Genomic DNA, 15707 nt, shown 5'->3' with positions numbered 1-15707 from the left:
CTGTGCGTGTCATAATGGACCAGAATCATCCATGGATAATGGATGGAACACTGTGCGTGTCATAATGGACCAGCATCATCCATAGATAATGGAAGGAACACTGTGCGTGTCATAATGGACCAGCATCATCCATGGATAATGGATGGAACACTGTATGTGTCATAATGGACCAGCATCATCCATAGATAATGGATGGAACACTGTGCGTGTCATAATGGACCAGCATCATCCATAGATAATGGATGGAACACTGTGCGTGTCATAATGGACCAGCATCATCCATAGATAATGGATGGAACACTGTGCGTGTCATAATGGACCAGCATCATCCATAGATAATGGATGGAACACTGTGCGTGTCATAATGGACCAGCATCATCCATGGATAATGGATGGAACACTGTGCGTGTCATAATGGACCAGCATCATCCATAGATAATGGATGGAACACTGTGCGTGTCATAATGGACCAGCATCATCCATAGATAATGGATGGAACACTGTGCATGTCATAATGGACCGGCATCATCCATAGATAATGGATGGAACACTGTGCGTGTCATAATGGACCAGCATCATCCATGGATAATGGATGGAACACTGTGCGTGTCATAATGGGCCATCATCATCCATAGATAATGGATGGAACACTGTGCGTGTCATAATGGACCAGCATCATCCATAGATAATGGATGGAACACTGTGCGTGTCATAATGGACCGGCATCATCCATAGATAATGGATGGAACACTGTGCACAGTCATAATGTGCCAGCGTCCTCCAGAAACAATGAACTAAACAGTGTGCATGACACAATGGTCCAGCATCTTTCACAAACAATTGACATTTCACAGCGGGTGTCACAAAGCATCAGCATCCTCCAGGGACAACAGATGAAACAATGCAAGTGTCACAATGGCCCATCATCTTCCACAGAATATTGAGAGAACACTGCGCATGTTATAATGGACTAGCATCTTCCAGAGACAATGAATGAAATACTGCATGTTCCACAATGAACTAGCATCCTCCAGATACAAAGGACAAAACACAGGACATGTCAAAATGTATAGGAAAAAGCAAAAAGGCTTGTGGCGCTCACCAGGCTTGTTGCACACAGGAAGCACGGATGGCGCTGGGAACCAAGTGCCTAAATCCAATTATGGCAAAAATATCAGTACAGACCTCCAGCTTCTATTCAGTGACAGCCTTTATTCTTAGTGTTGCAGTAAAAACGACAGTGTATTCACATCTACGCGTTTCGGATTGATTACTTCTGATCTTTCCTCAAAGTGCCGACCAAAATACTACCATGTCAAAGTGACCCAAGGCCAGTTACACATGACTGCATTTGGAGCTCATTTTTTCACCCAAGATTCCTGTACTCACCACCGGTAATATGGTCATGTGCCCTTAGAGGGAATCTGTCACCTATTTTGAGCATATAAAACTGTTAACATACAGTAGCAATGTGCAATAAAGTACCTTCATTCCTGCATGTGTCTTCTTTCTTTTATTCCACTTTTCAGTTAGATGAAAAAGCGATTTTTCTGATATGCTAATTAAGCCTCAAGGTGCCCAGAGGGGCGTTATTACTCTCCTCTAGTGCCCAGTAACGCCCCCCTGCAGTGCCCAGCACGCCTCTTAGGAAATAAATTTACTCCCACATCCTTGCTGAACCGCGCCGCCCCCTCCACTACGTCATTTAATTTATTCACCCCACCATCCCGCGCAGCTGCAGTATCGCTGACTGCCTGCGCCTGTACGATACTCCGGCTCCTGAGGGCAACAGCCTCAATAGTGTCACTGGGGTTTCTGCCACCAGAAATACTGTTATGGAGCTGACTGACATTCGCGATGCGCTAATGTCAGCACTACATAACAGTATGTTTTTTACATTTCTCCCTGCAGCCGTTTTGGTAAAATAAGCACTTTTATAATATGCTAATGAGCCTCTAGGTGCTATGTGGGCGTAGAATCAGCACCTAGAGGCTCCATCTACTCACCCTTTATCCCGCCCAGGTCCCCTGTTCTGCCCACCCAAATCCTCTTGATTGATGTCACGGTTCGCTGTATCATTGACGAAATCCCGCGCCTGCGCCGTTTACTTCTGTGTTCGGCGCAGGCGCAGTGAGTGAATGATGCGCTCCTGGTGCCGGATTTCTCACTGCGCCTGCGCCGACTACGTCACAGTGAGGAAGCCGACATCACATCACGAGATTACAGCGATCTGACTTTGTGAGCAAGGAGGAGATTTGTAGATACAGGCGATGCGGAGCTCCTTCACAGGGAGGCATGGCTGGGCTCCAGAACGGTTAGTACAGCCCCTTGGGCTCCTTACCAGGCTGATTTACATATAAAATCATTTTTTACACTCAATTAAACCACTTAGAGATATGGGACAGGTATATTGCGGACATGCTAGCGGCGATCTAGCCGTGCATGGCCGTATCTCTATAGGGTAAAAAGAGGTGACAGAATCCCTTTAATGCATCTAAAATAATGAAACAGCCTTGCTGATAGGCTCCTCATGTGTCTCTGCGGTAACAGACTACAAACAAGTCTACCACTGTAGTCTGATCCTGCACTCATAAGCTCATCCTTTTCCTCTGGCCCCTACTAATGCTAACATACACCGGACTGGTACTGCACGCTGCCTATGAAGGGACTATTCATGGACACGTGTCGTTATATGGTGATTATATACGGTGCATACAGAAGCATGATCTGCATACTCTGTAGAGTACAATTCCCTTTTGTTATGAGGGTATGGACTTGTCTTTTTGCAGGACAAGATGCACTTTTTAGTGAAATTATTTTAGGGTACATCTAATTTAGTGTTTGTTATTAAAGGGGGTTTTCCACCTCAGAAATGTATGGTCTGTGAATAGGTTATACACTAAATTTCAGATAGACTGGGTTCCACCATGTGAAGCACTGCCCCTCACGATGCCATGGCTGCTGCATCCAGGTGTGGAGGGTGGCTGCACATTTTTGCAATTCTCTATATACATTGAGGCAGATGTAATAATAATGTCGCACTTTACACTGTCTTAGTACGACATTAGTACGAATCACAGTCTTAATATAAGACAAATTTACTGTTCTGGCGCCTTTATAAATATGGAGTGTTGTAAATCCCGTGCCAGATTTAAATTAGAATTGCATCCTTGCGCAACAAATTTGTCACTGCGACTAAATTTAGTTTCTACACCAAATATTTTATCTGTGCGCCAAAAAAAAACTGTCTAGTCTAAGTTTACGCCACCTATAAGTCGGCATGGATTCACTCCAAAAATGTGCAAAAAAACTGGCATATTTTCAATAGTAAATCTTCCTCAATGCTGCCATGTTTTTTTTTCTTTTTGCAACGGTCACCTTGGTATAGATAACATTGTAATTTTATTACCAACTAGCTGAAGGACCCGGCTTCGCACGGGTATATTTAATCTATTTAGTTTAATATTTGTGTGTGTTGTTAAAAGATATTGACAGTAGCCACAATAACAGTGACCTCTACAGCACCCCGCCCCCAAAACAGTGACCTCCACAGCCCCCCGCCGCTTAACACTAACCCCCCAACAATGCCCCGTCCCTTAAAATTGGACCTCCGCAGCAGCCCACCCCTTAACTTTGACCTTTACAGCAGCCTTCCCCTTTAACAGTGACTTTCACAGCATACCACCCCCTTGACAGTGACCTCCACAGGGGCCCGTCCCCTTAACAGTGGCCTTTACTGGATCGGGGGCGTGTCCTTTTGAACAGCTCACTCTAAGACAGCAGCACTGTACTGTCTGAGTGTGAGCTGCAGGGAGAAAGTCACCCTCCCTCCCACCTCTGCAGCTGACAGAAGTTGATTTTTACCTTAATTTTTTCAATCCCTGTCAGCTGAGGAGTGTAGTGGGCATGGCCTAACCAGATCGGGGCGTGGCTTAGTGCGACCTAGAAGTTGATTTATAACTTCGTTTTTTCAATCTCAGTCGACTGAGTGGGAGGGGGCGTGGCCTTTTGAACAGCTCACTCTAAGACAGCAGCACTGTACCGTCTGAGTGTGAGCTGCAGGGAGAAAGTCACCCTGCCTCCCACCCCTGCAGCTGACAGTTGATTTTTCCCTTCATTTTTTCAATCCCTGTTGGCTGAGGAGTGAAGGGGGCGTGGCCTAACCAGATTGGGGCATGGCTTATTGGGACCTAGAAATTGATTTTTAACTTCATTTTTTCAGTCAGCTGAGGAGTGGGATAGGACGTGGGCTAACCGCATTGGGGGCGTGTCCTTTTGAACAGCTCACTGTAAGATAGCAGCACTGTGCTGTGTGAGTGTAAGCTGCTGTCACGCCCTGCCCTGTGTGTGTTCTGAGGAGATCTGTCAGAATTGCTGCACATGACTCGATCTGATAGTTTGTTTTGTTGTGGGTTTCAGCTGAATCCCACCTCCTCCCAGCTGTTGTTCTTTATGTAATTGGTGAGGCTTTTTATTCCTCTCTCTCCCTATAGCTGTCACCGCCAGTTCTGTGAGAAGGTCTGGCAGACATTCTTCTCTACCTCTTGCATGACGTTCTTTGTTTTGGTTTCACTGTGTCATCCCCTTTCCTTCTCCCAGGTGTCACCTATTTAGACTAATTGTCTCCCTTTATATTCCCTCCCATACTGCCTCACTTTGCGGTTTATACTTCCTGGATGAGGTGTTCACTGCTGGAGGCTGCTGCTGCTGTTTCCTCAGATAAGTATTTTTCCTTTATTTGTGTTTCCTTGCTGGCTTGATTCTAGGTGACACTGACTCCGTCCGTATTAAGTGCAGTGAGCCGGTGGTCGTGTCCCCTCACTATTATAGGGTTTTCAGAGGTCACACAGTATTAGGTACGTGGGCATGCAATCGTCTACCATAGAGACCCTTGCATGGGCATAGCAGTCAGGGAGAGCTCTAAGGGTTTTATAGGGCTCACTCATATGCTCCTTAGTTTGGGATCAAGCCAGTTGGATGTTTATTTATAAGTTCCAGCTTTATGCAACATCATCCGTGACATTATAAACTGCCATAACCGTCTTAAGCATGGATCCGGTTTCAGCCTTGATTGACCGCATGCAAGGTCTTTCGCTGGAGGCAGCAGATCTCCGTAAAACTGTGTCTCAGTTTCAGGTGACCGGTTCTGCTGACGTTCATGGAGTTTGTTCCGAGCCTAAGATCTCGCTTCCGGATACGTTCTCCGGGGGTAGTGAGAATTTTGTTCGCTTTAGAGAGGCATGCAAACTCTATTTTCGCCTACTTCCCCATTCCTCTGGTGATGAGGAGCAGAGGGTGGGGATCATCATCTCACTGCTCAGGGATAACGCTCAGTCTTGGGCCTTTTCGCTGCCGGTCGGGACACGGCCCATCCGATCAGTGGATGAATTTTTTGTAGCCCTGGGGCAGATATATTATGACCCGGATCGTATTGCTCTGGCTGAATCTAAACTGCATCTTTTATGCCAGGGTAAACAGTCCGCAGAGATATATTGTTATGAATTTCGGAGATGGGCAGCTGATACTGGTTGGAATGATGCTCCACTCCGAAGTCAATTTTGCCATGGTCTTTCGGAAAGATTGAAAGATGCATTTGCTTTTCATGAGAAACCAGCCTCGTTAGAGTCTGCCATGTCTCTAGCTGTTCGTATTGACAGGCGTCTTAGAGAGAGAGAGAGGAGACTACTCCTTCCTGTCATATTCAGTCCAAGGACAGTGGGGCTGTCTCATTCAGTGCGCAGGGGTCTCAGTCTCTCTCAATCCCCTCTGAGGAGGAGCCCATGCAGCTGGGTTTGCTTGCCTCTGATAGTAGAGGATTCAGCTCTCAGAGGAGGGTTTGTTTCTGTTGTGGGGGTATAAATCATTTGGCTAATGTTTGCCCCTCTAGGAGATTCATGGAGTTTTCTGAGGGTAATAAAAGAAAAACAAAAAGAAAAAACCCTCTAAAAACTTTCCATTTGCTACTATTGGCAAGGTTGATGCGGAAATTGAAGGTTTGCCGTTTACTTGTAGTTCCCGTTTTCTCCTACCTGTCAGGGTGGCGCTAGACAGCAGGAACATTGTGAGATTTTTGTAGATAGTGGAGCAGCTGTCAATCTCATTGATAATCAATTTGCAATAACGCATGGTTTCCAGGTATGCACTTTGGAAAAGGATATACCTGTTTTTGCTATCAATTCCGCTCCACTTTCTCAAAGATCGTTAAAGGGCATAGTTCACAATATCCGTTTGACTGTGGGTGACGCTCATGTTGAGGATATGTCGTGTCCTAAGTGGATAACCTACTCCTCTAGTGTTGGGGCTACCCTGGCTCACTAAACATAACCCCACCATTGATTGGCAAGCAAGGCAAATAAATGGTTGGAGTGAGTTTTGCAGAGAGAATTGCTTCACGGCGTCTCTTTCAGAGGTTTCTACCAAGACTGTCTACTCAACAATCTTTTCTCTCTGAATTTTCGAATGTGTTTTCCGAGAGTGGTGTCCAGGAGTTTCCCCCGCAACGGGAGTACGACTGCCCTATTAATCTCATCCCAGGCGCCAAGCTGCCAAAATCACGTTTATACAATCTCTCCCAACCTGAAAGAGTCGCTATGCGTGCTTATATCTCTGAGAGCCTGAGAAAGGGACACATCCGGCCCTCGAAGTCACCTGTTGCCGCTGTTTTTTTTTTTTGTTAAGAAAAAAGATGGTTCTTTAAGACCTTGTTTGGATTTCAGGGAACTGAACCGTATCACAATTCGTGACCCATATCCGCTTCCTCTGATCCCGGACCTGTTCAACCAGATTGTTGGGGCTAAAGTTTTTTCTAAGTTGGATTTAAGAGGGGCATACAACCTAGTCAGGGTCAGGGAAGGGGACGAATGGAAGACGGCCTTCAATACCCCTGAGGGTCATTTCGAGAATTTGGTTATGCCCTTTGGTTTGATGAATGCTCCGGCCGTCTTCCAACATTTTGTGAACAGCATTTTTTATCATTTAATGGGGAAATTTGTACTGGTGTATCTAGATGACATTTAGATTTTTTCTCCTGATTTCAAGAATCATCGAGACCACCTACGTCAGGTCTTGCTGATTCTGCGGGATAATAAATTGTACGCTAAACTGGAAAAATGTGTGTTTGCGGTTCCGGAGATTCAATTTCTTGGTTTTCTTCTCTCCGCTTCTGGTTTTCGCATGGACCCTGAGAAGGTCTGCGCTGTGCTTAATTGGGAGCTTCCTGAGAATCAGAAGGCGCTGATGCGGTTTTTGGGTTTTGCCAATTATTACAGAAAGTTCATTTTGAATTATTCCTCTGTTGTTAAGCCACTCACTGATATGACTAAAAAGGGGGTAGATTTTTCCTCGTGGTCGGTAAATGCGCTTAAAGCCTTTTCTAGTATCAAAAAGAGTTTTGCTTCTGCTCCCATTTTGGTACAACCTGATGTCTCTCTATCTTTTATTGTTGAGGTGGACGCTTCTGAGGTGGGTGTGGGTGCGGTCTTATCTCAGGGTCCCTCTCCTGCCAAATGGCGACCGTGTGCCTTTTTCTCAAGGAAACTCTCCTCTGCAGAGAGAAATTACGATATGGAAGATAGGGAGTTGTTGGCCATCAAATTAGCTTTTGAGGAATGGCGCCATTGGTTAGAGGGAGCCAGATACCCTATTACCGTGTTTACCGACCATAAGAATCTGGCCTACTTGGAATCAGCCAAGCGTCTGAACCCGAGACAGGCCAGATGGTCTTTGTTCTTCTCTAGGTTTAATTTTGTTGTCACGTTCCGCCCTGGGGTTAAAAATGTGAAGGTGGATGCCCTGTCACGTTGTTTTCCGGGTGGGGGGAACTTTGAAGACCCGGGTCCCATTTTGGCTGAAGGGGTGGTCGTCTCTGCTCTTTATCCTGATTTGGAGGCAGAGGTTCAGGCAGCCCAGGCAGAGGCTCCTGATCTTTGTGCCTCTCGCTTTACAACACAAGGTTTTTAAGGAGCACCACGATACGGTCCTTGCTGGGCACCCGGGGAGTAGAGCCACAGTGGATCTCATTGCTCGGAGATTCTGTTTGCCGGCTCTTCGTTAAACGGTTGAGGGTTTTGTGGCAGCCTGCGAGACCTGCGCTCGTGCCAAGGTCCCTCATTCACGGCCATCGGGTTCTCTCCTCCCGTTACCCATTCCTTCCCGTCCTTGAACGCATCTGTCCATGGACTTCATTACGGACCTGCCTCGTTCCTCGGGGAAGTCTGTGATTTTAGGTGGTAGTAGACCGTTTTAGCAAAATGGCGCATTTCATTCCCTTTCCTGGGTTACCCAATGCTAAGACGTTGACGCAAGCGTTTGTTGATCACATTGTTAAATTGCATGGCATTCCTTCAGACATCGTTTCTGATAGGGGCACGCAATTTGTTTCCAGATTCTGGAAGGTCTTCTGTTCTCGCTTGGGGATTTGGTTGTCGTTCTCTTCTGCTTTTCACCCGCAGTCGAATGGTCAGACCGAACGCGTCAATCAAAATCTGGAGACATATCTGCGCTGTTTTGTGGCAGAGAATCAGGAGGATTGGTATTCTTTTTTGTCCCTTGCTGAGTTTGCTTTAAATAACCGTCGCCAGGAGTCCTCTGATAAGTCACCATTTTTTGGTGCATATGGCTTTCATCCGCAGTTTGGGACATTCTCTGGAGAGGGGTCTTCTGGTTTACCTGATGAGAGATTTTCCTCATCTTTGTCATTTATTTGCAAAAGATTCAGGGTAATCTTAAGAGGATGAGTGGGAGATATAAGCGTGTGGCGGATAAGAGACGTGTGCCTGGCCCAGACCTGAATGTGAGTGATCTGGTGTGGTTGTCTACAAAGAATATCAAACTGAAGGTTCCCTCCTGGAAGTTGGGTCCTAAGTTTATTGGGCCTTACAAGATCTTGTCCGTCATCAATCCCGTTGCCTTCCGTCTTGATCTTCCTCAGACGTGGAAGATCCATAATGTTTTTCACAGGTCCCTATTAAAACCTTATGTCCAACCCACTGTACCCTCCTCTTTGCCTCCTCCTCCGATTGTTGTTGATGGTAATCTTGAATTTCAGGTCTCTAGGATTGTGCATTCTCGCATTATCCGCGGTTCTCTCCAGTACCTCGTTCATTGGAAGGGTTATGTTCCTGAGGAAAGGATGTGGGTCCCAGTGGCAGACATTAAGGCCACTCGTCTCATCAGGGCTTTCCATAGGTCTCATCCTGAGAAGGTGGGCTTTGAGTGTCCGGAGTCCACCCATAGAGGGAGGGGTACTGTCACCGCCAGTTCTGTGAGAAGGTCTGGCAGGCATTCTTCTCTACCTCTTGCATGACGTTCTTTGTTTTGGTTTCACTTTGTCATCTCCTTTCCTTCTCCCATGTGTCACCTATTTAGACTAATTGTCTCCCTTTATATTCCCTCCCATACTGCCTCACTTTGCGGTTTATACTACTTCCTGGATGAGGTGTTCACTGTTGGAGGCTGCTGCTGCTGTTTCCTCAGATAAGTCTTTTTCCTTTATTTGTGTTTCCTTGCTGGCTTGATTCTAGGTGACCCTGACTCCGTCCGTATTAAGTGCAGGGAGCCGGTGGTCGTGTCCCTTCACTATTATAGGGTTTTGAGGTGTCACACAGTATTAGGTATGTGAGCATGCAATCGTCTACCATAGAGACCCTTGCATGGGCATAGCAGTCAGGGAGAGCTCTAGGGGTTTTATAGGGCTCACCCATATGCTCCTTAGTTTGGGATCAAGCCAGTCAGATGTTTATTTATAAGTTCCAGCTTTCTGCAACATCATCTGTGACAATAGCCTTTGCGGGTTATAGTTCTGCCTTGTGTGAGCGCTGGTAGTTTGGTGGATCGTCTGCTCCAACACATCTCAAGATAAGTCCTTTTCTCATTTTCCTTCTGTGTCTGTTTTGACTAGGCCTCTAGGGTGACGCTAGCTCCTTCGGTTGTAGAAGGAGCTGGGTGTCTCTTTCCCTCTTCCTTACAGCTGAGGGTTTGGTTCAGTGTGTTATAGTCCTAAGTATGTGGGCATCTATCATCCAGATATGCACATGGGCATAGCAGCTTAGGGAAAGTTTTTTAGGGATTGCTAGGTGACCCCTTTGTTCCCTAGCATTTGGGGCCTAGTCAGTTGTTTTTGTTTGCTTAGCCTTGTTCTTTTTCCTTCCCTTATCTTACCTCCCATGACAGCTGCAGGGAGAAAGTCACCCTTCTACCCCTGCAGCCGACAGAAGTAGATTTTTACCTTCATTTTTTTAATCCCCATCGCTCAGAGTGGGAGGGGGCGTAGCGTAACCAGATCAGGGGCATGGCTTAGCTGGACCTAGGGGGCGGGGTTTTAAGTCTTTTGAGAGTGGACACATTGTGGCAGGGGGCGTGTCTTGGCTCCTTCCTGCAAGAGTGACGCCCCTCTGGGCGCCTTACTGGCTCATTTGCATACCAAATAAACTGGATTTTCAGAGGATAAAAACATCTATTGCTGGAACAAAGGCACATCTTGGAATAAGGTACTAAGTGCTATTAGGCCATAGCTTTACTTCAATAGCGATTATCCTGGTGACAGAGTTCCTTTAACCCCTTTAGGACCCTTATTTCACCTTAAGGACCAGGCCATTTTTTGCAAATCTGACCAGTGTCACTTTAAGTGGTGATAACTTTAAAACACTTTGACTTATCCAGGCCATTCTGAGATCGTTTTTTTGTCACATATTGTACTTCATGACACTGGTAAAATGAAGTAAAAAAAAATAAATCTTTTTTATTTATAAAAAAAAAAACAAATTTACCAAAAATTTGTAAAAAATTGCAAATTTTCAATTTCTGTACTTCTTTAATACATAGTAATACCTACAAAAATAGTTACAGTAATAGTTACATTCCCCATATGTCTACTTCATGTTTGGATCAATTTGTGAATGATATTTTATTTTTGGGGGATGTTACAAGGCTTAGAAGTTTAGAAGCAAATCTAGAAATTTTTCAGAAATTAAAAAAAAAAACACTTTTTAGGGACCAGTTCAGGTCTGAAGTCACTTTGTGAGGCTTACATAATAGAAACCACCCAAAAATGACCCCATTCTAGAAACAACACCCCTCAAGGTATTCAAAACTGATTTTACAAACGTCGTTAATCCTTTAGGTGTTCACCAAAAGTTAATGGCAAATGGTGATAAAATTTCAGAATTTCGATTTTTGGGCAAATTTTCCATTTTAATCCATTTTTTCCAGTAACAAAGCAAGGGTTAACAGCCAAACAAAATGCTATATTTATTGCCTCGATTCTGTAGTTTGCAGAAACACCCCATATGTGGCCATAAACTACTGTACGGGCACACAGTAGGGCGTAGAGGGAAAGGTGCGCCGTATGGTTTTTGGAAGGCAGATTTTGCTGGACTGGTTTATTTACACCATGTCCCATTTGAAGCCCCCCTGATGCACCCCTAGAGTAGAAACTCCATAAAAGTGACCCCATCTAAGAAACTACACCCCTCAAGGTATTCAAAACTGATTTTACAAACTTTGTTAACCCTTTAGGTGTTCCACAAGAATTAATGGAAAATAGAGATTCAATTTCAGAATTTCACTTTTTTGGCAGATTTTCCATTTTAATATATTTTTTTTCAGTTACAAAGCAAGGGTTAACAGCCAAACAAAACTCAATATTTATGGCCCTGATTTTGTAGTTTACAGAAACACCCCATATGTGGTTGTAAACTGCTGTACGGTCACACGGCAGGGCGCAGAAGGAAAGTAATGACATACAGTTTTTGGAAGGCAGATTTTGCTGGACTGTTTTTTTTTACACCATGTCCCATTTGAAGCCCCCCTGATGCACCCCTAGAGTAGAAACTCCCAAAAAGTGACCCCATTTTAGAAACTACGGGATAGGGTGGAAGTTTTGTTGGTACTAGTTTAGGGTACATATGTTTTTTGGTTGCTCTATATTACACTTTTTGTGAAGCAAGGTAACAAGAAATAGCTGTTTTGGCACCGTTTTTTTTTTTTGTTATTTACAAAATTCATCTGACAGGTTAGATCATGTGGTATTTTCATAGAGCAGGTTGTCACGGACGCGGCGATACCTAATATGTATACAATTTTTTTCTTTATGTAAGTTTTACACAATGATTTCATTTTTGAAAAAAAAAATCATGTTTTAGTGTCTCCATAGTCTGAGAGCCATAGTTTTTTCAGTTTTTGGGCGATTATCTTAGGTAGGGTCTCATTTTTTGCGGGATGAGATGACGGTTTTATTGGCACTATTTGGGGGGCATATGACCTTTTGATCGCTTGCTATAACACTTTTTGTGATGTAAGATGACAAAAAATAGCATTTTTTACACTGTTTTTATTTTAATTTTTTTACGATGTTCATCTGAGGGGTTAGGTCATGTGAAATTTTTATAGAGACGTTTGATACGGACGCCGTGATACCTAATATGTATACTTTTTTTCTATTTATGTAAGTTTTACACAATGATTTCATTTTTGCAACCAAAAAAATCATGTTTTAGTGTCTCCATAGTCTGAGAGAAAAAGTTTTTTCAATTTTTGTGTGATTATCTTAGGTAGTGTCTCATTTTTTGTGGGATGAGATGACGGTTTTATTGGCACTATTTTGGGGTGCATTTGACTTTTTGATCGCTTGCTATTATACTTTTTGTGATGTAAGATGACAAAAATAGCTTTTTTTTTACACCGTTTTTATTTTTATTTTTTTACTGTGTTCATCTGAGGGGTTATGTCATGTGATATATTTATAGAGCCGGTCGATGCGGACGCGGCGATACCTAATATGCATATTTTTTTTTATTTATGTAAGTTTTACACAATAATATCTCTTTTGAAACAAAAAAAATCATGTTTTAGTGTCTCCATATTCTGAGAGCCATAGTTTTTTCAGTTTCTGGGCGATTATCTTAGGTAGGGGCTCATTTTTTGCGGGATGAGGTGTTGGTTAGATTGGTACTATTTTGGTGGGCGTACGCCTTTTTGATCGCTTGCTGTTGTACTTTTTGTGATGTAAGGTGACAAAAAAATTGTTTATTTAGCACAGTTTTTTTTTTTTACGGTGTTCATCTGAGGGGTTAGGTCATGTGATATGTTTATAGAGCTGGTCGATTCAGGCGCGACGATACCTAATATGTCTATATGTCTTTTCCCTACTTTTTACAATTTTTTTTTTACTTTATTTCTGGAAAAGGACGCTTTTTTATTTTTTTTACTTGAAACTTTTAATTTTTTTTGTAAAACTTTAATTTTATTAACTTTTTTTTTTTCACTTTATTATTTGTCCCACTCTGGGACTTCAACATTACAGGGTCTGATCCCTGTTTCAATGCAGCACGATACATCTGTATTGTGCTGTATTGAACTGTTAGTGTCTTACACTGTAAGATGCTAACAGTTGCCTAGGAGACCCAGCCTGGGGGCTGGGCCTCTTAGGCCTCCGTACATGCCAGGCCCCAAGCCTTGGAATGGCTTGGGGCTGCCATGGCAACCATCGAGTCCCCGCCACAGCAGCGCGGGGACCGATGGATGAGGTGAGGGAGCGCAAACCTCCCATAAGCCGCGGTCAGCGCTGACCGCGGCATGAGGGGTTAATCCACCGACATTGGCATCATCACCGATGCTGGTGGATGCAGCAGGGATCCGACTGTCAGTAACAGCCGGATCTCTGCCGCTGATCGCGGGACCGCACGTGGGGGAAGAGAAGGATCGCAGGATGAGAATGCTGGCAATTTGTGCCGGCAATTTAGGACGCGCATGCTCGTCCTGGGTCGTTAAGGGGTTAAAACATAATTTTTCTCAGCAATGTGGGCACATATGAACATGGGACCAACACAGATGCATTTAGCTGCCAACTGCACATGTAACAGATCAGCCAGTTTCATTGGTACAAATCTGCTGACAGATGCCCTTTAACTTTTTTAACCATTTACTAGTCCCACAAAAGGACTTTAACGGGCAATCTTTTGATCGCTTCTATAATGCACTGTACTGTACAGTGCATTATACTGTCAGTGCTATACTGGCAGACACCATCGCACTGCGACTGAGAGGGGCAGCCTGATGGGCATGCACTGCAGGCAGGCCTGGGGCCTTCATTAGGCTCCTGGCTGCCATATTCAGACTGGCACCCCGCAATCTCATTCACAGGGGTGCCAATGCTTGAAAGAGGGAGCTCCTTTCCTCTAAACCGCTTAGACAGTTGCTATTGGTCAAATGGCCCAGATCGGCACTTCTGCTGGTTTGTTGGAGCAGGGGCCCAGCTCCCACTCTGCACAGGGGACGCGTTCATCGCTTACACTGACTATAGGCTGTCATAAAAAGGAAGTGGCTCTCATGTGAGAGCTGCACTCCCTCTCTACACGGGAGACCTGTTCAGCGCTTAGACTAGGTCGCAGTACGTCCTCGTTATTACTTATAATGCTCCTCCTCCTCCACTTTAGGCCTCATGAACATGATAATATTTTTCATCCATGTGCTTTTGGTATTTTTTATGGATAGCACACTGACCCATCCACTTCTATGGGGCCAAGCACACAACCGTATTTTTTATGCAGATCAGTTGGCTGTTGTGCAAATTAGGGCTAATGCACGCGACCCGATCTACAATTTTTGCGGATTGAATAAGATCCCATTCATTTCAATTGTCCATTCCACAGCCCCGCAAAAACTATAGAACGTGTCCCATTGGTTGAAAAGGATAAGGCATTTCTATTGAACTAAAAAAGAAAATGGCAGCATGCACACGGCCAAGATCCATGTTTTGCGTAGCACAAGAACAGATATGATCATGTGCATGAGCCCTTATAGAACAGGTCCATATTGCGGAGAAGAATAGTCCTTTCCACTGGTGGATGTGAGAAAAAATATGGAATGCACATAGGGTTGCCACCTGGCTGGTATCTCACTGGCAATGCCGGTGCCAGTAATGTTTTTCTACCGGCAATATTAATTGCCAGTATTTTTCTACAAGGCCTGTTACTAATGAGCTCTTCCATTGTGAAGCGCTCATTAGTACAGCCTTGTCCATTTGCTCGCGCTGCGGTGGACACTCACTGCTGACTGTGGACCTGTCCTGAGCGTCCAGTCAGCAGCGAGCATTCACCATGGCGCAAGCAAATACTGGGAGTATTACTATTACTGGGGGGCACTACTGGGGGCATTACTGTTACTGGGGGCACTACTCTTACTGGGGAGCACTATTCTTACTGGGGGCATTATTAATTCTGGGGGGCACTAATGGGGGCATTACTATTACTGGGGGCACTAATGGGGGCATTATTCATTCTGGGCGGCACTAACAGAGGCATTACTATTACTGGGGGCACTAATATTACTGGGAGCCACAGTATGACAGTGTTAAGCCACGCCTCCACAACCACACCCCCTTTGGCGTAGCCAGTGTTTTTTGTCGGGAAAGGTGGCAACACTAAATGCACACAGAAGATATACATATTTTGCGGACCAATATGCAGACAAGCTCCTGTCATGAAGCTTTATGGAGGACAGCTCCATGTAACAGTCGCCTAGCCACAACTAGTGTGCTGTAAAAATAGATAGGGTGACATAACTGCTCTGTTCAGTCGTCTGTACCACATAAACAGCGTGTAGATGCTTTGGGGTGAAGGTGAAAAAAACTGGTCTACTCCAAAATCAGCCTGGCTTAAAAGGGGTTAAGTGATGTCGTGGCCGCCTGGTGGCACTTCTCCTCTCAGCGA

The sequence above is a fragment of the Bufo bufo genome, chromosome 2 (assembly GCF_905171765.1).
Source record: "Bufo bufo chromosome 2, aBufBuf1.1, whole genome shotgun sequence".
Classification (NCBI taxonomy): Eukaryota; Metazoa; Chordata; class Amphibia; order Anura; family Bufonidae; genus Bufo; species Bufo bufo.
Note: the sequence above shows the minus strand (reverse complement) of the source record.